Raw genomic sequence first — 25,496 nt, forward strand, 5'->3', positions numbered from 1 at the left:
ATTCCAGCTTGTGACTCATCCATGAGGTCTAATTTCAATATTGCTGTGTTTCAGGGAATAAAGAGGCTTGAGGTGATGGAGAGAGACAGAGAATGGACTATCAGTGGAGCAGTCAGAACACACACAATGTTTATTGATTAAGATTATGTCTTTTTACATGGGCACAAATTGTGCCTCCCTAATAGAAACATGAAACTCAAGATTCCCTGGATTTGATAAATTTGATTGATCTTATATTTGCACATTTTGCAAAAACAATTTTTTAAGAAATTACAGTTTCTTGCAGAAAGCAAAGAAGAACTAAAGAGCCTATTGATGAAAGTGAAAGAGGAGAGTGAAAAAGTTGACTTAAAACTCAACACTCAGAAAACTAAGATTGTGGCATCTGGTCCCATCACTTCATGGCAAATAGATGGGGAAACAATGAAAACAGTGACAGGCTTTATTTTTGGGGGCTCCAAAATGACTGCAGATGGTGACTGCAACCATGAAATTAAAAGACGCTTCTTCCTTGGAAGAAAAGCTTTGACCAACCTAGACAGCATATTAAAAAGCAAAGACATTACTTTGCCAACAAAGGTCCATCTAGTCAAAGCTATGGTTTTTCCACTAGTCATGTAAGGATGTGAGAGTTGGGCCATAAAAAAGTGTGATCACTGAAGATTTTATACTTTTGAACTGTGATGGTGAAGAAGACTCTTGAGGGTCTCTTGGACTGCAAGGAGATCCAACCAGTCAATCCTAAAGGAAATCAGTTCTGAATATTCATTGGAAGGACTGATGCTGAAGCTGAAAGGCCAATACTTCAGCCACCTGATGGGAAGAACTGACTTATTGGAAAAGACCTTGATGCTGGGAAAGATTGAAAACAAAAGGAGAAGGCGACAACAGAGAATGGGATGGTTGGATGGCATCACTGACTTGATGGACATGAGTTTGAGTAAGCTCCAGGAGTTGATGATGAACAGGTAAGCCTGGCATACTGCAGTCCATGGGGTCGTGAAGAATTGGACATGACAATGATTGAACTGACTGAACCCAGAATGCAAATCCCAGTAATGCAAAAAATAAGCAAAGATTACTATCATGAGAGCAAATATGAAGTCCATCGTTACAATAAGGCATTACTAGTCTGAAGAGACTAGAAAATGCATTGCTGTGAATAATCACTGTCTCCTTGAGGAAGTATATTGTCCATATTATAAGAATTAATGAATTTGACATATGCATGCTACTGAATAATAAAAGAGCAACTGAACTTTCAAGAAAGATATACTTATTACAGAGTGGAACATTGAATGCTCTAATTTTTTCCTGCAGAACTGCTAGCAAATAATCATCTACCAACTAACACTGTTGTCAGATATTTTGATTTTTAATGTTACAGTCTAATGAAAATATAACTAGTTTTAACTTTCAGCTTTTAAGTATTCTTCATAAGTAAGATTAGATCACTAAATGGCTATTTTTGACTTGCTTCATCATGGGCTTGTAATATGTATCTGAAGCAGTTAAAATTATCCTAGCATCTCACTATGTTAAAAAATTGGCAAGTATTATTTTATCTGAGAAATGATATAGAAGAACAATGTGATTTCTTTTATTCATTCCATAAAAAAGTATCCATAATTGATAAAGATTTCTCTCTTAGAATCTTTATAAAAGTGTTCACTTATTACTGACATATGCTGGTATTTTGCCAGGTTTTCTCTGTTTGGTGTTTATTCCTAAGGCATCAGAATTGCTTAGCTATATGATATGTGAGTGTTTAAATATTATATAACTGGATACCTTGGCTTATGTACAGTCACACTTGCCAAATTTTATAGCAGCTTCTCCACTATTTTTACTTAATCATCAGGAAAAATGGCTGTTGCTCTATTCACTTTTGAACTGATATCACTGGTCATTGTTTTCCAACACTTTCACTCATTTGGTTCCTGTACTATCTTTCTTATTCTCTTTCTTGGCAATTTTATTTTGAAAGACCAGGATTTATTATACGGAGAAATAAATTAAAATCCTGAGATTTAGGTTTAAATAATTGCAATTTCAATAAAGGAAGGTTGATTTTCTTAATTATATGTTGATCAACTAGAATTATCTTCTTTTGGGTAGACTGACAGTGGACACAATTGTATAAGAATAAGCCATGTGAATTAATATAATACTGTGATTAAAAATAGAAGGCACGCATCACGCAGAACTGATAATATTAATGGAAAAACAGGTTGGCTAACTTTGGAGAGGTCTAAAAGCAATATTCTAAGACACCCAGGTCTTTGTTTGAAACTCTTTTGTCTAAATCTTATATTCTAAATCTTTCCATCAAATTTAACATATTTTTATATTTTCTTGTTAATTGAAAAAACATATTATGACATTAACAAATCTTATTGACAGGAGCTTTCATAAGTGTGATATCAACAGTATTAGTATATTACTGTTTCCACTGTTTCCCCATCTATTTGCCATGAAGTGATGGGACCAGATGCCATGATCTTAGTTTTCTGAATGTTGAGCTTTAGCTGAACTTTTCACTCTCCTCTTTCACTTTCATCAGGAGGCTTTTTAGTTCCTCTTCAGTTTCTGCCTTAAGGGTGGTGTCATCTGCATATCTGAGGTTATTCATATTTCTCCTGGCAATCTTGATTCCAGCTTGTGCTTCTTCCAGCCCAGCATTTCTCATGATGCACTCTGCATATAAGTTAAATAAGCAGGGTGAAAATACACAGCCTTGATGTACTCCTTTTCCTATTTGGAACCAGTCTGTTGTTCCATGTCCAGTTCTAACTGTTGCTTTCTGACCTGCATATAGGTTTCTCAAGAGGCAGGTCATGTGGTCTGGTATGCTGATCTCTTTCAGAATTTTCCACAGTCTATTGTGATCCACATAGTCAAAGGCTTTGGCATAGTCAAGAAAGCAGAAAAAGATGTTTTTCTGGAACTCTCTTGCTTTTTTGATGATCCAGAGGATGTTGGCAATTTGATCTCTGGTTCCTCTGCCTTTTCCAAAACCAGCTTGAACATCTGGAAGTTCACGGTTCACGTATTGCTGAAGCCTGGCTTGGAGAATTTTGAGCATTACTTTACTAGCGTGTGAGATGAGTGCAATTGTGCAGTAGTTTGAGCATTCTTTGGCATTGCCTTTCTTTGGAATTGAAATGAAAACTGACCTTTTCCAGTAATGTGGCAACTGCTGTGTTTTCCAAATTTGGTGGCATGTTGAGTGCAACACTTTCAGAGCATCATCTTTCAGGATTTGAAATAGCTCAACTTCATGGCAAATAGATAGGGAAACGATGTAAACAGCATCTGACTTTATTTTTGGGGGGCTCCAAAATCACTGTACATGGTGATTGCAGCCATGAAATTAAAAGATGCTTACTCCTTGGAAGGAAAGTTGTGACCAAACTAGATAGCATATTAAAAAGCAGAGACATTACTTTGCCAACAAATGTCCGTCTAGTCAAGGCTATGGTTCTTCCAGTGGTCATGTATGGACATGAGAGTTGGACTGTGAAGAAAGCTGAGTGATGAAGAATTGATGCTTTTGAACTGTGGTGTAGGAGAAGACTCTTGAGAGTCTCTTGGACTGCAAGGAGATCCAACTAGTCCATTCTAAAGGAGATAAGTCCTGGGTGTTCGTTGGAAGAACTGATGCTGAAGTTGAAACTCCAATACTTTACCCACCTCATGTGAAGAGTTGACTCATTAGAGAAGCCTCTAATGTTGGGAGGGATTGGGGACAGGAGGAAAAGGGGATGGCCGTGGATGAGATGGCTGGATGGCATCACTGACTCGATAGACATGAGTTTGAGTAAACTCTGGGAGTTGGTGATGGACAGGGAGGCCTGGCTTGCTGTGATTCATGGGCTCACAAGAGTCAGACACGCCTGAGCGACTGAACTGAACTGAACTGAATATATTGTTATGCAGACCAAATATGCCAGAATATCTGGAAAACTCAGCAGTGACCACAGGACTAGAAAAGGCCAGGATGGTACTGGGAGGGAAGAGGGTGGAGGGTTCAGGATGGGGAACATGTGTATACCTGTGGTGGATTCATGTTGATATATTGCAAAAACCAATACAATATTGTAAAGTTAAAAAATAAAATAATAATTAAAACGAGTTGCCAGTCCAGGTTCAATGCGCAATATTGGATGCTTGGGGCTGGTGCACTGGGACGACCCAGAGGGATGGTATGGGGAGGGAGGAGGGAGGAGGGTTCAGGATGGGGAACACATGTATGCCTGTGGCGGATTCATTTTGATATTTGGCAAAACTAATACAATTATGTAAAGTTTAAAAATAAAATAAAATTAAAAAAATAAAAACATAAAAAATAAAAATAAAATAAAAATAAAAAAATAATAAAAAAATAAAAGGTCAATTTTCACTCCAATGCACAAGAAAGGCAAAGCCAAAGAATGTTCAAATTACCACACAGTTCCATTCATCTCACATGCTAGCAAAGTAATCCTCAAAATTCTCCAAGCCATGCTTCAACAGTAGGTGAACTGTGAACTTCCAGATGTTCAAGCTGGATTTAGAAAAGGCAGAGGAAGCAGAGATCAAATTGCCAACATCTGTTGGATCATCAAAAAAGCAAGAGAGGTCCAGAAAAAAATCTACTTCTGCTTTATTCACTACACCAAAGCCTTTCACTCTGGATCACAACAAACTATGGAAAATTCTTAAAGATATGGAAATACCAGGTCACCTGACCTGTCTCCTGAGAAATCTGTATGCAGATCAAGAAGCAACAGTTAGAACTGGACATCAAATAACAAACTGGTTCCAAATTAGGAAAGGAGTACATCAAGGCTGTATATTGTCACCTTGCTTATTTAACTTGTATGCAGAGTACACTTTGTGAAATGCTGGGCCGGATGAAGCACAAGCTAGAATCAAGATTGCCAGAATAAATATTAATAACCTCAGATATGCAGATGACATCATCCTTATGGCAGAAAGCAAAGAAAAACTAAAAAGTCTCTTGATGAAAGTGAAAGAAGACAGTGAAATATTTGGCTTAAAACTCAACATTCAGAAAAGTAAGGTCATGGCATCCTGTCCCATCACTTCATGGCAAATAGATAGGGAAACAATGGAAACAGTGAGAGACTTTTGACGGGAGCTCCAAAATCACTGCAGATCTTGATTGCATCCATGAAATTAAAAGATGCCTGATCCTTGGAAGAAAAACTTTGACCAACCTGAAGTGAAGTGAAGTGAAGAGAAGTCACTCAGTTGTGTCTGACTCTTTGCGACTCCATGGCTGTAGCCTACCAGGCTCCTCCATCCTTGGGATTTTCCAGGCAAGTGTGCTGGAGTGGAGTGCCATTTCCTTCTCCAGGGGATCTTCCCAACCCATGGACTGAACCCAGGACTCCTGCATTGTAGGCAGATGCTTTACCATCTGAGCCACCAGGAAAGCCCTAGACAGCATATTAAAAAGCAAAGACATTACTTTGCCAACAAAGTTCCGTCTTGTCAAAGCTATGGTGTTTCCAGTGTTCATGTATGGAAATGAGAGTTGGATTATAAAGAAAGCGGAGCACTGAAGAATTGATGCTTTTGAACTTTAGTGTTAAAGTAGAGTCTTGAGAGTCCCTTGGACTGCAAGGAGAACTGACCAGTCAATCCTAAAGAAAATCAGAAACTCCAATTCTTTGGCTACCTGATGAGAAGAACTTACTCATTGGAAAGGAACTTGATGCTGGGAAAGACTGAAAGCAGGAGGAGAAAGGGACAACAGAGGATGAGATGGTTGGATGGCATCACTGACTGGATTTATATGAGTTTAAGTAAGCTCTGGGTTTGGTGATGGATAGGGAAGCCTGGCATGTTGCAGTCCATGGGGTTGCAAGGATTTGGACAGGACTGAGTGACTGAATTGCCTGAATGATGCAGACCAAAAATCATTAAGGCAAGCATATACTAATTGTCTGTTAAATGTATCAATTATTTGTTTGTTTGTTTTTTTTTTCTCACAATTATTGAAACATTTTGGGGTTTACAACAAAGATTCAGAATATAAGTTTTGACAAAGCATACAATTTAAATTTTTATTTCTTTGAAGAGGGAACAAAATATTGAATGTGCCTTTACTTTTGATTTTCTTCATACATATGTAATGTGTGATCTTGATATTAATATGGTGGTGATGGTTTAGTTGTTAAGTCATGTCCAACTATTTGAGATCAAACAAACTGTTGCCCACCAGGCTCCTCTGTCCATGAGATTTCCTAGGCAAGAATACTGATTCCTTCTCCAGGGGATATTCCTGACCCAGGTGTTGAACCTGCATCTCCTGCATTGGCAAGCAGGTTCATTACCAATGAGCCACTGGGAAGTCCACTGGTATTAAAATAAAAGCCAAAGTTGTAGCTTGAAGTTGAAATAAGAAGTAATATAAATAAATGTTAAAAGAAAGTTAGAAGTAGATAAAACCTTTAAAGTCAATAAGATAGATAAGATATTCATAAAGCACAGGGAGATAAGGACAGAATGTCCATATGATCACAGACAAAATACAGACACACAAACACACACATCATGACACTTTTAAGCATTCAGTTCAGTTCAGTTTAGTCACTCAGTCGTGTCTGACTCTTTGCAACTCCATGAACCGCAGCACACCAGGCCTCCCTGTCCATCACCAACTCCCGGAGTTCACCCAAACTCGTATCCATTGAGTCGGTGATGCCATCCAGCCATCTCATTCTCTGTCGCTCCCTTCTCCTCCTGCCTTCAATCTTTCCTAGCATCAGGGTCTTTTCCAATGAATCAGCTCTTTGCATCAGGTGGCCAAAGTATTGGAGTTTTCGCTTCAGCATCAGTCCTTCCAATGAACACTCAGGACTGATCTCTTTTAGGATGGACTGGTTGGATCTCCTTGCAGTCCAAGGGACACTCAAGAGTCTTCTCCAACACCACAGTTCAAAAAAGCATCAATTCTTCGGTGCTCAGCTTTCTTCACAGTCCAACTCTCACAATCATACATGATTACTGGAAAAACCATAGCCTTGACTAGATGGACCTTTGTTGACAAGTAATGTCTCTGCTTTTGAGTATGCTGTCTAGGTTTGTCATAACTTTCCTTCCAAGGAGTAAGCAGCAGCCTCTCACAGAGGAGAAGTGAGAAGTGGAAGTAAATATTTTCTTGATGTAGTGAAATTGTTTCATGTTAGAGAATATGTCCACTAGCCTTGAGACAAGGCTCATTTTTATTACATTTTTAATCTTGCTATGCTTTGGGAGAGGATGAAAAGAAGGATGAGATTTGTTGGCCTTCATTAGAAGAAACTACTCTGTAAAGGCATATTTACTTCAACTACTTAGAAGGACAAAGTCTACAGTTTTAGTGTGCTATAGGTGTGATTATTTCAATATAATAAACATGTTCAAATTCTCCTCTTTCCTCCCCCATCACTGACTTTCCTGCTTCACTACCATCTCCTAACTTCCTAGGATTCGGATAGTCACTTCTGAACTTGAATCATAAATGGGTCATTGCATGTTTGATACAATTCAGAGTGGCAGGAGAAACCCCAATGTTCAAAATAATTCCCTCATAATCAGACTTTCAAACAAACTAAATTTCATTAAATGAGGTAATTCATTTTTTCTCCTTTTGTTATTGTCATATGAAGTTAATTCTAAGAGGGTAACTTATAAAACAACTTTATATACAAGATGGATCCTGACAGAGAATATATCTAGGAAGGGATGCTCTAAACAACGGTTTCTGGGGAGAAATGTGGAAATATTGGCTTCTTTATTTGGGTTGGTTTTTCTACCACTTCTCCAGAACCAAATAAAATAATAAATTATATTTTAAAAATATGAACCTTAACCAAGTATGATGTATTAATATAAACAGAAGCATCAGAATTCTGGCTATGCTTCATCAGTACTTCAAGCACTGTGAGGAGTTCAGCAAAGGAGTCAATTTTTTAAGAGAAACTTTTCATCCAGTTGGTTCCCAGTTTTGTAAATTAAGGATGTTCATTAATCAAAACAACAATTCAGGCACAGGATACATTAAAACAAATTTCCAAAGTTAAAATTTTGATCTTTCTAAATATACTTGGTACCCTCTCCGTTTCAGATCTCTGAGTCAAATTTGTATTTTTCTCCCCATGTTTTCATCTTCCACCAGGAGAAAATAATACAAAATGTGAATCTCTAACCCCAAGACATTCCAGAAGCTCATTCAGTTCTGTTTTCCCTTGGCCGTGAGATTTCCCCACTCACTTTTAGGAATAAACAGCTTTAGAAGGGACTCTTGTAGCTTTAATGGCTCCTGGCATTCACAGTGTCTCAAGATCAAACCCCTCTTTAAAGTTTCCTTGTTCAAACACTTGAGGACTCCAGATTCTGTCATTCAGCGTTTTCAAGCCTCCTGGGTTTCCTGCCACCTTTTTACCTTATTACGGTTTCCTTTAACTGGATTCCCTTGAACCTGCCCTATGTTAATCTTTTGAGCAAAATAAGCACCTGAAATATTTTCAATATAGTTTTGGAATGCATGAATAATTTTTACAGTTCTCATAAAAGACTTCTTTTTTATTTTATTTTTTTGCCTGAACATTGGTTTGCAATATGTGTATCTGTATATAATATATTATGCATTTAAAATCTTAAGTCAAAAGTTTTCTTTTGATAAAGGGAGCTGAGATGTCCTTTATACTTTCTTAGAAAGTATGCCTTTTTTCTTTTTTTGTTTTAAGAGAATTCTGTTATAGGAGCAATTTAAAGTGATTTCCTAAAATCACTCCAGAGCTGTGATGTCTAATATAGTATCGACTGGACACATATGGTTAATGAATATTTGAAACATTGCTAATCCTAAGAGAGATGTGCTCTAAGTATAAAGTAGAAAACATATTTTGATTTCCAAGGCTTAGTTTGAAAACATAATGTAAAGTATGTCCTAATACGTTTCATGGTAATTACACAATGAAATAATATTTGGCTAACGACAGAATGATCTCTGTTTGTTTCCAAGGAAAACCACTCAATATCACAGTAATCCAAGTCTATGCCCCAACCAGTAATGCTAAAGAAGCTGAAGTTGAATGGTTCTATGAAGACCTACAAGACCTTTTAGAACTAACACCCAAAAAAGATGTCCTTTTCATTATAGGGGACTGGAATGCAAAAGTAGGAAGTCAAGAAACACCTGGAGTAACAGGCAAATTTGGCCTTGGAATACAGAATGAAGCAGGGCAAAGACTAATAGAGTTTTGCCAAGAGAATGCACTGGTCATGAAAAACACCCTCTTTCAACAACACAAGAGAAGACTCTACACATGGACATCACCAAATAGTCAACACTGAAATCAGATTGATTATATTCTTTGCAGCCAAAGATGGAGAAGTTCTATACAGTCAGCAAAAACAAGACCAGGAGCTGACTGTGGCTCAGACCATGAACTCCTTATTGCCAAATTCAGACTTAAATTGAAGAAAGTAGGGAAAACCACCAGACCATTCAGGTATGACCTAAATCAATTCCCTTATGATTATACAGTGGAAGTGAGAAATAGATTTAAGGGCCTAGATCTGATAGATAGAGTGCCTGATGAACTATGGAATGAGGTTCATGATATTGTACAGGAGATAGGGATCAAGACCATTCACAAAGAAAAGAAATGCAAAAAAGCAAAATGGCTCTCTGAGGAGGCCTTACAAATAGCTGTAAAAAGAAGAGAAGCGAAAAGCAAAGGAGAAAAGGAAAGATATAAACATCTGAATGCAGAGTTCCAAAGAATAGCAAGAAGAGATAAGAAAGGCTTCTTCAATGATCAATGCAAAGAAATAGAGGAAAACAACAGAATGAGGAAGACTAGGGATCTCTTTAAGAAAATCAGAGAGAGCAAAGGAAAATTTCATGCAAAGATGAGCTTGATAAAGGACAGAAATGGTATGGACCTAACAGAAGCAGAAGATATTAAGAAGAGATGGCAAGAATACACAGAAGAACTGTACAAAAAAGATCTTCACGACCCAGATAATCACGATGGTGTAATCACTGACCTAGAGCCAGACATCCTGGAATGTGAAGTCAAATGGGCCTTAGAAAGCATCACTATGATCAAAGCTAGTGGAGGTGATGGAATTCCAGTTGAGCTACTTCAAATCCTGAAAGATGATGCTGTGAAAGTGCTGCACTCAATATGCCAGCAAATTTGGAAAACTCAGCAGTGGCCACAGGACTGGAAAAGGTCAGTTTTCATTCCAATCCCAAAGAAAGGCAATGCCAAAGAATGCTCAAACTACCACACAATTGCACTCATCTCACACGCTAGTAAAGTACTGCTCAAAATTGTCCAAGCCAGGCTTCAGCAATATGTGAACCGTGAACTTCCTGATGTTCAAGCTGGTTTTAGAAAAGGCATAGGAACCAGAGATCAAATTGCCAACATCCGCTGGATCATAGAAAAAGCAAGAGAGTTCCAGAAAAACATCTATTTCTGCTTTATTGACTATGCCAAAGCCTTTGACTGTGTGGATCACAATAAACTGTGGAAAATTCTGAAACAGATGGGAATACCAGACCACCTGATATGCTTCTTGAGAAATTTTATGCAGGTCAGGAAGCGACAGTTAGAACTGGACATGGAACAACAGACTGGTTCCAAATAGGAAAAGGAGTTCGTCAAGGCTGTATATTGTCACCCTGTTTATTTAACTTATATGCAGAGTACATCATGAGAAACGCTGGACTGGAAGAAACACAAGCTGGAATAAAGATTGCCAGGAGAAATCTCAATAACCTCAGATATGCAGATGACACCACCCTTATGGCAGAAAGTGAAGAGGAACTCAAAAGCCTCTTGGTGAAAGTGAAAGTGGAGAGTGAAACAGTTGGCTTAAAGCTCAACATTCAGAAAACGAAGATCATGGCATCTGGTCCCACCACTTCATGGGAAATAGATGGGGATACAGTGGAAATAGTGTCAGACTTTATTTTGGGTGGCTCCAAAATCACTACATATGGTGACTGCAGCCATGAAATTAAAAGACACTTACTCCTTGGAAGGAAAGTTATGACCAATCTAGATAGCATATTCAAAAGCAGAGCCATTACTTTGCCAACAAAGGTTCATCTAGTCAAGGCTATGGTTTTTCCTGTGGTCATGTATGGATGTGAGAGTTGGACTGTGAAGAAGGCTGAGTGCCGAAGAATTGATGTTTTTGAAGTGTGGTGTTGGAGAAGACTCTTGAGAGTCCCTTGGACTGCAAGGAGATCCAACCAGTCCATCCTGAAGGAGATCAGCCCTGGGATTTCTTTGGAAGGAATGATGCTAAAGCTGAAACTCCAGTACTTTGGCCACCTCATGCGAAGAGTTGACTCATTGGAAAAGACTCTGATGCTGGGAGGGATTGGGGGCAGGAAGAGAAGGGGATGACAGAGGATGAGATGGCTGTTTGGCATCACTGACTCGATGGACGTGAGTCTGAGTGAACTCCGGGAGTTGGTGATGGACAGGGAGGCCTGGCGTGCTGTGGTTCATGGGGTCGCAAAGAGTCGGACATGACTGAGCGACTGATCTGATCTGATAGTGAATTTAAAGAAAATATGGTGAAGCTTCATTTTTAATTTCACCTTTTACTTTTTATATTTGAGTGTGACTACTGGAAACATTTTAATTTGTTAATGTGATTTGCATTTACTATTTGCATTATACACTGGTAGAATAATGAAAGATGACATTTAGGCAGAATAAGTTAGCTAATAATTTGGGCTGTGTGTAAATAAATGAAAGACAAATATATATGTATACACACAAATATATTTTCACATATATACATCAATATTCATACAGACACATGCAGGCTTTTATGCATGCTCTGTGGAAAAGAGCACACACTTTCATTTTGACTACTACAACACTTGCTCTGGAAATTGTATTTATGTGCTTTTTTAATTTTTTATCATGTCATGGTATTCTTCCTAATTATTACTTCAGCTATGTAGAACATGTCAGTGAGTGCTTACAATCTATTTATATTTTTACTGAAAAATATAGATCTGGACTGGTTAATAGGAAGATAGATACATAAGTTACATACATCTTTGTGTTATTTTCTAATCATTTGCTTAGAAAATATTTATATAAATCACTCCTTTGCTTGAAATAAATTAGAATTATCTTAATAAGTTTTAAGATTGCTATTTGGAAGTATACTCTTTGCTATTCTAGAAATATAGTCACATATTTTATATGGACTACACATTTGATACCATGAGCATGAAAGCATTTTTTGGTCATGTTGTTGCTTACTTGCTAAGTCACATCCAACTTTTTTGAGGCCCTGTGGACTGTAGCCCACCATGCTTCTCTGTCCATTGGATTTCCCAGTCAAGAATTCTGGAGTGGCCTGCCATTTCCTTTTCCAGGAGATCTTCCTGACCCAAGGATTGAACCTGTTTCTCCTAAATTGCAGATAGATTCTTTACCACTGAGCCACCAGGAAGAACCCTTGTTTGGTACATACAGAGATCAAAATCAGAAAGGAACTATAGAAGTTTGATAATATAAACCTTTAAGCACATTGTCTAAAGCATAGTATTTTTGTGATTTACATGCTGTTATATCACCATTTAACATAAAATAGTTGATATTCCTTTACAACTCTTTTATTGCTATATCTTATTAGACATTGTTCTTAACAAAATTATCTATACCTGTCTTATCAAAGAAATAGAGGAAAACAAAATTGGAAAGACTAGAGATCTCCTCAAGAAAATTAGAGGTATCATTTCAGTTCAGTCACTCAGTTGTATCAGACTTTTTGTGACCCCATGAATCACAGCATGCCAGGCTTCCCTGTCCATAACCAACTCCTGGAGTTTACTCAAACTCATGTCCATTGAGTCAGTGATGCCATCCAACCATCTCATACTCTGTCGTCCCCTTCCCCTCCTGCCCCCAATCCCTCCCAGCATCAGGGTCTTTTCCAGTGAGTCAACTCTTCACATCAGGTGGCCAAAGTATTGGAGTTTCAGCTTCAGCATCAGTCCTTGCAATGAACACCCAGGACTGATCTCCTTTAGGATGGACTGGTTGGATCTCCTTGCAGTCCAAGGGACTCTTGCAGTCCAAGAGTCTTCTCCAACACCACAATTCAAAAGCATCAATATTTCGGTGCTCAGCTTTCTTCATAGACCAACTCTCACATCCATACATGACTACTGGAAAAACCATAGCCTTGACTAGACAGACCTTTGCTGACAAAGTAATGTCTCTGCTTTTTAATATGCTGTCTAGGTTGGTCATAACTTTCCTTCCAAGGAGTAAGCGTCTTTTAATTTCATGGCTGCAGTGACCATCTTCAGTGATTTTGGAGCCCCAAAAAATAAAGTCTGACACTGTTTCCACTGTTTCCCCATCTATTTATCATGAAGTGATGGGGTCAGATGCCATGATCTTAGTTTTCTGAATGTTGAGCTTTAGGTCAACTTTTTCACTCTTTTCTTTCACTTTCATCAAGAGGCATTTTAGTTCCTCTTCACTTTCGGCCATAAGAGTGGTGTCATTTGCATATCTGAGGTTATTGATATTCCTCCTGGCAATCTTGATTTCAGCTTGTGCTTCTTCCAGCCCAATTTTTCTCATGATGTACTCTGCATAAAAGTTAAATAAGCAGGGTGACAATATACAGACTTGACGAACTCCTTTTCCTATTTGGAACCGGTGTGTTGTTCCATGTGCAGTTCTAACTGTTGCTTCCAAGGGAACATTTTATGCAAAGATGAGCTCAATAAAGGACAGAAATGAATGGACCTAACAGAAGCCAAAAGTGTAAGAAGAGGTAATAAGAATACACAGAACTAAACAAAAAAGATCTTCATGACCCAGATAACCACGATGGTGTGAAAGTTCACCTAAAAGCTGCACATCCTGGAGTACAAAGCCAAGTGAGCCTTAGGAAGCATCACTATGAACAAAGCTAGTGGAGGTAATGGAATTCCAGGTAAGCTGTTTCAAGTCCTAAAAGATGATGTCGTTAAAGATCTATACTCAATATGCTGGCAAATTTGGAAAACTCAACAATGAAAAGGTCAGTTTTCATTCCAATCCCAAAGAAAGACAATGCCAAAGAATATTCAAACTACCACATAGCTGCACTCATTCACATGCTGGCAAAGTAATGCTCAAAATTCTCCAAGGAAGACTTCAACAATATGTGAACTTAGAACTTCCAAATGTTCAAGCTGGATTTACAAAAAGCAGAGGAACAGATATCAAATTGCCAGCATCCATCGGATCATATAAAATGCAAGAGAATTCCTGAAAAAAAAAAAGAAAGAAAAGAAAAAAACTACTTATGCTTTATTCACTACACCAAAGCCTTTGGCTGTGTGGATCACAATAAATTGGAAAATTCTTCAACTGATGGAAATACCAGACCACCTTACCTGCCTCCTGAGAAATCTATATGTACATTAAGAAGCAACAGTTAAAAATGGACATGAAACAACAGACTGGTTCCAAATTGGAAAAGGAGTATATCAAGGCTGCATATTGTCAGCCTGCATATTTAACTTATATGCAGAATACGTGATGAGGATTTCCTGTCTGGATGAAGCACAAGGTGGAATCAGGATTGCTGGGAGAACTGTCAATAACCTCAAATATGCAGATGACATCACCCTTATGGCAGAAAACAAATAGAAATTAAAGAGCCTCTTGATGAAAGTGAAAGTGGACACTGAAAAAGTTGGCTTAAAAGTCACGTGTACCCCAGTGTTCATCGCAGCACTGTTTATAATAGCCAGGACATGGAAGCAACCTAGATGTCCATCAGCAGATGAATGGATAAGAAAGCTATGGTACATATACACAATGGAGTACTACTCAGCCATTAAAAAGAATACATTTGAATCAGTTCTAATGAGGTGGATGAAACTGGAGCCTATTATACAGAGTGAAGTAAGCCAGAAGGAAAAACATAAATACATTATACTAACGCATATATATGTAATTTAGAAAGATGGTAACAATAACCCTGTGTACGAGACAGCAAAAGAGACACAGATGTATAGAACAGTCTTATGGACTCTGTGGGAGAGGGAGAGGGTGGGAAGATTTGGGAGAATGACATTGAAACATGTAAAATATCATGTATGAAACGAGATGCCAGTCCAGGTTCGATGCACGATACTGGATGCTTGGGGCTAGTGCACTGGGACGACCCAGAGGGATGGTATGGGGAGGGAGGAAGGAGGAGAGTTCAGGATGGGGAACACATGTATACCTGTGGTGGATTCATTTTGATATTTGGCAAAACTAATACAATTATGTAAAGTTTATAAATAAAATAAAATTTTAAAAAAAAGTCAACATTCAAAAAATTGAAATCATGGCATCCTATCCCATCACTTCATGGCAAATTGATGGGGAAATACTGGAAATACTAACACAATTTATTTTCTTGGGCTCCAAAATTACGGCAGATGGTGACTGCAGCCATGAAATTAAAAGACACTTGCTCCTTGGAAGAAAATCTATGACTAACCTAGACAGCATATTAAAAAACACAGACATTACTTTGCCAAAAAAGGTCGATGTAGTCAAGGCTATGGTTTTTCTTGTAGTCATATATGGATGTGAAACTTGGACCATAAAGAAAGCTGAGCACAGAAGAAATAATGCTTTTGAACGTGGTGTTGGAGAATACTCTTGAGGGTCCCTTGGACTGCAAGGAGGTCCAACCAGTCAGTCCTGAAGGAAATAAGTTCTGAATATCCATTGAAAAGATTGTTGCTGAAACTCCAAAACCTTGACCACCTAATGGGAAGAACTGACTCATTGGAATAGACCCTGATGCTAGGAAAGATTGAGGCAAGAAGAGAAGGGGATGACAGAGGATGAGATGTTTGGATGGCATCACCGCCTAGATGGACATGATTTTGAGCAAGCTTCAGATGTTGGTGATAGGCAGGAAAGCCTGGTGTTCTGCAGTCCATGGGGTCTCCAAGAGTCAGACACAACTTAGTGACAGAACTAACTTCTACTCAAAATCTCTGCAATGTAATTATACAAGGCAAACTGTTTCAAATGAGTTTTATTTAAGTTTTAAACATTTTAATGTGTATAATATTTCATTTCCTTTCTTAATACTAATAGTTCTGTTTTATTCCTACCAATTCCTCTCGATTTTTACAGACTAGTACTTATTTTGATGAAAATTGTTGTCACAAGATCTTCATAACTTAGCAGAAACTTTATGAGTTCAAAAATAATTCAAGGAAAACTAGATAAAAATTTAGAAACAGATACTCATTTTTAATACATTTAATATAAGTGAAACGAAGAGCAAGCAATCTAAGGAAGTAGATATAATTAATATATCTAAGTGCAGAAAAGTTTGAAAAACTGTATTAATGGTAGTTTATACAAATGAGAAGATAATGAATGAAAAAATTGCAATTTTTGAATATAGGAATTGTTGTCTCTGTTATATTGAAATATAAAGATATATATTAGTGTGTTCTAAGTTGCTTCAGTCGTGTTTGACTCTTTGCAATCCTATGGACTATAGCCTGCCAGGCTCTTCTGTCCATAAGATTTTCCTGGCAAGAATACTGAAGTGGGTAGCCGTTTCCTCCTCCTGGTATCTTTCCATCCCAGGTATCAAACCTACCCCTCTTATGTCTCCAGTGTTGGCAGTTTTTTTTTTTTTTTTTACCAAAGTCTCCTAAAAAAGAGATTTAAACAAAATTAATTTCTTGGTACTGCATACAAGGATGAAAATCAGTGAGAGTTCCAAAAATATGGAGGCCATGTTAGCTTTTAGAAATATGGATTTCTTTAATGGACTACTAAAATTTTACTTTTTCATATAAAGACTATAATTTCATTTCAGATTTCTTACAGCAAGTAGTGTAGTGACTGTATTTGGTCTTTCTGCTTTCCCTCTCATTCTCTATGATCTAATGTTACTCAGACATCAAAGTAATCTTTGAATAACTTGTCATGTTATCTCACTCTATTAATCAAACCACTTTGATGGACTTCCATTTCACATAGATTAAGCACCAATGTTTGTATAATAGGTACAAGTTGCTAAGTGATCTGTCCTCTACAAAGAGCCAATTCACAAAGTTATAATGAGAACTCTTGGGGTCCATTCTATCAGGAAATTCAAAGTATATGCACAAGTGCTAAGTCACTTCAGTCCTGCCAAACTCTTTGCAACACTATGGAACACAGCCTTCCAGGCTCCTCTGTCCACGGGATTCTCCAGACCAGAATACTGGAGTGGTTTGCTATGCCCTCCTCTGAGGAATTTTCCTGACCCAGTCTCCTGCGTTGGCAGGCGTATTTTATACCACTATTGCCAGCTGGGACGTCCTCAAAGTACATCACTTCAGTTCAGTCACTCAGTCGTGTCCAACACTTTGCGACTTCATGAACTGCAGCATGCCAGGCTTCCCTGTCCATCATCAACTCCCAGAGCTTGCTCAGACTCATGTCCATTGCGTTAAGGATACCATCCAACCATATCACCCTCTGTTGTCCCCTTTTCCTCCTGCCTTCAATCTTTCCCATCATTAGGGACTTTTCAAATGAATCAGTTCTTCACATCAGATGGCCAAAGTATTGGAATTTCAGCTTCAATGTCAGTCCTTCCAATGTATGTTCAGGACTGACTTCCTCTAGGATTGACTGTTTGATCTCCTTGCCATCCAAGGGACTCTCAAGAGTCTTCTCCAACACCATAACTCAAAATCATCAATTCTTCAGAGCTCAGCTTTCTTTGTAGTCCAACTCCCACATCCATACATGACTACTGGAAAGAAAAACAAAAAACAAAAAAAACATAGCTTTGACTAGATGGACCTTTGTCGGCAAAGTAACGTCTCTGCTTTTTAATATACTGTCTAGGTTGGTAAAAGCTTTTCTTCCAAGGAGCAAGCATCTTTTGATTTCATGGCTGCAGTCACCATCTGCAGTGATTTTGGAGCCCAAGAAAATAAAATCTGTCACTGTTTTCATTGAAGTTTCCCTATTTGCCGTGAAGTGGTGGGCCTGGATGCCATAATCTTAGTTTTTGGAATGTTGAATTTTAAACCAACTTTTTCACTCCTCTGTTTCATTCTCATCAATAGCTTCTTTATTCTCAAATTACATACTATATTATTATTTACTGTAGTCACCTTGCTGTATATTGTCTATTTATTTTATAACTGAAAGTCTGAAACCTCTGAACAACAGTTTCACCTTTTCCCCAAAAAACTTTTTGTATGCTATGCATATTTATACACATATTAAAGAATACAATGGATATTGTTTTCTTTCTAGATTAGAGTTTGTCTCAACAAATAATTTTAATTATACTTATGATTTTCAAGTTAGTTTTTCCAAATGTTTATGTGTGCATAAACATTTTATTGATCATGCTCTCACAGTCATACCATTTTTCTTTGTTTGGAATACATTTACACTTATTAATTTTATCTCTGAATGTATGCTAATTCAGAATTTTTAAGGAAATAGATATGGTGATATAATTTCAGTTTTAATAGTAAAAATTTCACAAATAAGCAATGATTCCTAATGCAAACCAAAATTTGATGGAAAGCTTATATATGCATATTTATATGGGCTTCCCTGGTGGCTCTGATGGTAAAGAATCGAATTGCAATGCAGAAGTCTCAGGTTCAATTCCTGGGTCAGGAAGATATTCTGGAGAAGAGAGTGGCAACCCACTTCACTATTCTTGCATGGAGAACCCCTATGGACAGAGGAGCGTGGTGGGCTATAGTCCATGGAGTCACAAAGAGTCACATACAACTGAGTGTCTAACACTTCACTTCATTTATATATATATACTTATCAGCAGTCATACCATAAAACTCTGGATAGCTTCCCCAGGCTGAATCCAATGATGATTATAAACATTCCTTCCTTCCTTTTTTTATTTATTTTTTTATGAAATTATACATATTTTAATGCCATTCTCCCAAATCATCCCCCCCGTACCTCTCCCACAGAGTCTAAAAGACTCTTCTATACATCTGTGTCTCTTTTGCTGTCTCATATACAGGGTTGTCATTACCATCTTTCTAAATTCCATATATATGTGTTACTATACTGTATTGGTGTTTTTCTTTTTGGCTTACTTCACATTCCTTCCTTTAAATGAAAAGGAAATCTTCATAAAACAGAAAGAAAAAAAAAAAAGTTGTTTGTTACTAGCTCAGCAGTTAGCATTCAGTTATTTTGATTTTTTTTTCTTGTAATTAGACCTAGAATTGAGTGTCTGATTACTAATCATGGAACAAGAATCATGTAACTTCATGATAAAAGGTTAATGGTACCTGTTAACTTCCTTTCTCACATAAACCTGCTGTGTTTGAAACCTATTGGAAAAAAAAGAATTTACTATTTGCCATATTAAGTATTTTTCTTGATCATGTTAGATAATATATATATAATTGAAACAGTAAGAACAGAATGTTCTTATGTGTGTTGTTAAAATTTGAGTTTATTTCCCTCTCCTTCTTTCTACTTAGATTTCTTCAGACAACTGAAACCTGATGTTTGAATTATAGTTGACAAAACGTGATTTTATAAAGCTAAAAGATTGTTGTTAGAGTAAAAAAATAACAAAGCTCAGCATCTTAACTAGTTAATAAACATTCATTTCAACAAATGGATATACATTTGTCCAAAGCTCTCAATTCAATAGTATGTCTCAAGCACAGATGTATCAAAATAATTTATGTAAATTCCCCTTTTTCCTTTAAGTTATAAATGACTATAGGAAGTCAAATTATAATTTTAAAACTTGTAAAGAGTGAATACGCTGAACGCCAACTTAAACATGTAGCAGTGCAAAACTAGTCCACTATCAAATTATTAAACATAAGTACTTTAAAAGAAAATTTCTTCTTCCAATATATCAAAAGAAATACTTATTCTTCCAGAACTTATGCTTCTCAAAAAAAAAAAAAACAGAAATAAAAATTGATCAAATAACTGTATAAATAACAAAATATGCTTCAAAAGGATGTTTGCAGACAGCACAATATCCCAAAATAGCTTTCAAGTTAGGAATTACTGTGTTGTGCCGTGCTTAGTTACTCAGTTGTGTCTGACTCTGCAACCCTCTGGACAGTAGCCCGCTAGGCTTCCTCTGTCCATGGGATTCTCCAGGCTAGAATCCTTAGTGGATTGCCATGTCTTTCTCCAGGGACTCTTTCAGGGATCAAGCTTGCATCCCCTGCATTAGCAGGCAGATCCTTTACCACTGATCCACCAGGGAAGACCACGCAGAGAATGTCAGGCATGTGTAAGTCAATAAGTCATTTTACTCCTCTTTAGCATCATGCTCCATCCCCAATCACCATGTTCATTATTGAACTTTGATCATAACTCTTTGATATTTTCAAAAGCTAATATTTTTATGGTACCCAGTTTTATCTTTTTTCTTAAAAGGCTTCCTCTAGACCAAGCTACCAATTCAAACTCAGTACCAGAAGTCAGATTTATACTTACATGAAAGATGATTAGTCTCCAGAAAATAAATAAATAAATAAACCTGAGAAAGTAAGCATTTGGAATAGTTATGAAAAGAAACTATCCTCAGGTTTTGTAACCCATAGGAAAATGCAGTATCTTCAAAAAAAGAGTGAGATACTGCTTTCAGAATAAGTTTGTAAAAGTATTAGGCCTCTCAGAGAAAAGGCACAGGAACCAGAGATGAAATTGCTAACATCCACTGGATCATCAAAAAAGCAAGAGAGTTCCAGAAAAATATCTATTTCTGCTTTATTGATTATGCCAAAGCCTTTGACTATGCGGATCACAATAAACTCTGGAAAATTCTGAAAGAGATGGGAATACCAGACCACCTGACCTGCCTCTTGAGAAATCTGTATGCAGGTCAGGAAGCAACAGTTAGAACTGGACATGAAAAAACAGACTGGTTCCAAATAGGAAAAGGAGTACATCAAGGCTATATGTTGTTGCCCTGCTTATTTAACTTATATGCAGAGTACGTCATGAGAAATGTCGGGCTGGGTGAAGCACAAGCTGGAATCAAGATTGCTGGTAGAAATATCAATAGCCTCAGATATGCAAATGACACCACCCTTACGGCAGAAAGTGAAGAAGAACTAAAGAGCCTCTTGGTGAAAGTGAAAGAGGAGAGTGAAAATGTTGGCTTACAGCTCAACATTCAGAAAACTAAGATCATGGTATCCAGTCTATCACTTCATGGAAAATAGATGAGGAAACAGTGTCAGACTTTATTTTTTTGGGCTCCAAAATCACTGCAGGTTGCAACTGCAGCCATGAAATTAAGAGACGCTTGCTCCTTGGGAGAAAAGCTATGACCAACCTAGACAGCATATTAAAAAGTGGAGACTTTGCTAAAAAAGTTCTGTCTAGTCAAGGCTATGGTTGTTCCAGCAGTCATGTATGTATGTGAGAGTTGGACTATAAAGAAAGCTGAGCACTGAAGAATTGGAGAAGACTCTTGAGAGTCCCTTGGACTGCAAGTTTGATCTAACTAGTCCATCCTAAAGGAAATCTGTCCTGAATATTCCTTCCAAGGATATCCTTCCAAGGATAATGTTGAAGCTGAAACTCAAAAACTTTGGCCACCTGATGTGAAGAACTGACTCATTTGAAAAGACTCTTATGCTGATAAAGATTGAAGATGAGTCGAGAAAGGGATGACAGAAGATGAGATGGTTGGATGGCATCACTGACTCAATGGACATGAGTTTGCGTGAACTCCGGGAGTTGGGGAGGGACGAGGAGGCCTGCTGCAGTCCGTGGGGCTGCAAAGAGTCAGACATGACTGAGCGACTGAACTGAACTGAACTGAACTGAGAGGAGGAAGTTTGAATTCAACATTTCTCAGTTTTCTCCTATGATGTTTTTGATGAGATTATATCTATTTTTGTCTTAAGATTTATGTGACACAATTTTTTTTTATATCCATTGAAAATAAATATTTCTTTCTCCCATACTTTTTTATATTGCCTGGCTACTTTGTTAAACCAAAGGACATAAAATCTATTAAGTATTAAAAGTCATGACTTATGAACTATATTTCAATAAAATAGAATCATGCTTATAACTTCTACATTATAATGAATGTAAACTGAAAATTTTTCACAGTTATGAGGAAAAGAAGGAAAGTTATAGATTTATGAAGTCACAAAGCTCATAATTTCTGGGAAATGTATCATCAGTTAAAAAAAAAAAAAGGCAAACTTTTTGTTTTGCAGTTTGTATCTGTCTGGGAAAATAATATATTTTCACATATTTCCCATGTGAAAATTGTCATAAAAATACTAAAGAAGAATTCATCTCATCGTCTTTTTTAGTTATTCCTTAAAATCATTTTATTTGCATTGAGTTATGCAACATGTTACTTTTACATACAAACTTTTTTATTCTTTTCATTATGTGTCACCTTATACTTTTTACATTGTTTCATCATTATCCCTCACCCATCCAAGTAATATAAGTTAAAAGTTATTTTTTAACAAAAACAATCCAGTCAGTAAATGGACAGAAGACCTAAACAGATGTTTCTCCAAAGACATACAGATGCCCAGTTGGTATATGACATGAAATTCAACATTAATAATTATTAGAGAAATGCAAAACAAAACTATAAAAAGCTATCACCTGATACCACCAATCATATGGCCACATCAGTAAAATATCTATACACAATAAATACTTTTGAGAGAATGTGCAGAAAAGGGAATCTTCCTACACTGTTGGTGGAATGTAAGTTAGTGCAACCACTATGGAGAATAATATAGAGGTCTCTTAAAAAATAAAAATAGGATTATCATATAATTATGCAGATCCATTTTGGCATTTTATACAGAAAAGATTAAAACTCTCATTTGAAAAGATACATGCACCTCAATGTTCATAGTAGCTGTATTTACAATAAGCAAGACATGAAGCAACCTAAAAGTCCATAGACAGATGAATGCATAAAAAAGAGATGGCTTATGTATAAGGATTGTTGTTGTTCAGTTGTGTCTGGTTCTTTGTGACCCCATGGACTGCAGCATGCCAGACTTCCCTGTCCTTAACTATTTCCCAGAGTTTGCTCAAACTCATGTCCATTGAGTCAGTGATGCCAAACAACTATCTTACCCTCTGTCGCTTCCTTTTCCTCCTGCCTTCAATCTTTCCCTTCATCAGAGTCTTTTCCATTTAATCAGGTTTTCACATCAGGTATCCAAAGTATTGGAGCTTCAACATCAGTCCTTCCAAAGAATATTCAGGGTAATTTCCTTTAGGATTAATTAGTTTGATCACTTTGCTGTCCAAGGGACCCTCAGGAATCTTGTCCAGCACCACAATTCAGAAGCACCAATTCTTCAGCATTCAACCTTCATTATGGTCCAACTCTGACATCCATACACGAATATTGGAAAAAAAAACCATAACTTTTACTATACAGACCTTTGTTGGCAAAATTATGTCTCTGATTTTTAATACACTGTCTAAGTTTGTCATAACTTTTCTTCCAAGCAGAAAGCATCTTTATTTTCATGGCTACAGTCACCATCCACAGTGATTTCGCAGCCCAAGAAAATAAAGACTATCACTGTTTCTCTTTTTCCCCATATATTTGCCATGAAGTGATGGGACCAGATGCCATGATCTTAGTTTTTTGAAAGTTGAGTTTTAAGCCAAGTTTTTCACTCTCCTCTTTCACCTTCATCAAGAGGTTGTTTAGTTTTTCTTTGCTTTCTGCCATAAGAATAGTATCATCTGCATATCTGACTTCATTGCTATTTATCCCAGAAATCTTGACTCCAGCTTTAGCTTCATCCAGCCAGGCACTTGGCATGATGTACTCTGCATAGAAGTTAAATAAACAGAGTGACAATATACAGCCTTGTAATACTCGTTTCCCAATTTTGAACCTGTTTGTTGTCCCATGACCAGTTCTAACCATTGCTTCTTGACCTGCATATAGATTTCTCAGAAGGCAGGTAAGGTGGCCTGGTATTCCCATCTTTTTAAGAATTTTCCACATTTTTTTTGTGATTCACATGGTCAAAGGCTTTAGTGTAGTCAATGAAGCAGAAGTGGATGTTTTTCTGGAATTCCCTTGCTTTTTCTATGATTCAATGGATGTTGGCAATTTCATCTCTGATTCCCCTGCCTATTCTAAACCCAGATTTTTCATCTGGAAGTTCTTGGTTCACATACTGTTGAAACCTGACTTGCACGATTTCAAGTGTGACCTTGCTAGCATGTAAATTGAGGGCAACATTCTTTGGCATTGCCTTCTTTGGGATTGGAATGAAAATTGATCTTTTCCAGTCCTGTAGTCGCTGCTGAGTTTTCCAAATATGCTGTTATACTGAGTGCAGGACTTTAACAGTATCACCTTTTAGGATGGAAATAGCTCTGCTGGAAATCCATTACCTCTGCTAGCTTTGTTTGAAGTCATGCTTCCTAAGGCCTACTTGATTTCACACTCCAGGATGTCTGGCTATAGGTGAGTAATCAAGGATGTACCCATCGATGATAACATTAAGTGAAGTAAGTCAGAGGGAGAAAGAGAAAAATCATATGATGCCATTGATATGTGGACTCTAAAAAATGATAATGCACTTGTTTACAAAACAGGAATAGACTCACAGACATAGAAAACAAGCTTATGGTTATCAAAGGAGAAATGGAGTGGAGCCTGCAGGCAGTTGGGTGGAGCTGGGTTTTGGTGTCCAGAGGATGCTTGCTCAGGCCTGGGAGAAGTATGACAGCCACAACTGGTATGTACATGAAGTGCCTGTGGTGGCAGACACCAGCAGGCAGAGGCCCGTTCTGGTGCCACATTTTTTTTTTTTTTTTTTTTTTTTAATTTTGTTGCTTACTGGGACTGCTTGTCAGTGTATAAAAATGGCTTTGTACATAAATAATATTATCATATAAATGCCATCTATTTCTAGATTATTTCTTCTGTCTCACTGATCAAATTATTTGTTTCTATTGAAATATAACACTGAATTGATTTTAGCATCTTTATAGCCCTTCTGCATGTGAAATTTTTCCCATTAGTAGTCTTCTTTTTAAATATCCTGCAGATATCTCTCTTTCTATAAAAATTTCAGGTAATTTGTTCAAATAAAAAATGCTGGTGTGATTCTAGTTAAATTTCAATATTTTCATATCAGAGATAATTATTAATTTCAGAGGACTGATATTTTTATCATTTTAAAATTTACATTCCAAATTTTTACATGTCATGTTTCTTTTTTTGTTTTATTCCAGTTTTACACATCAGATCACTCTGTTACTACCACTTATTTTTTTTTTTCTGTCTCATTTTCATTGTTTGTTCACCCAGCTTAAAATCCATAGCTAATCATTTTAATCACTCTAATGCATTTAATTTCTGTTCTATCTCTGTCTACTCTGCTATTATCTCATTTCCTTATTCCCCTTGGCATAACCTCCAGCCTGATTGCATCT

This window comes from Bos mutus, chromosome 1, assembly GCF_027580195.1.
Source record: "Bos mutus isolate GX-2022 chromosome 1, NWIPB_WYAK_1.1, whole genome shotgun sequence".
In the NCBI taxonomy this organism is placed as follows: domain Eukaryota; kingdom Metazoa; phylum Chordata; class Mammalia; order Artiodactyla; family Bovidae; genus Bos; species Bos mutus.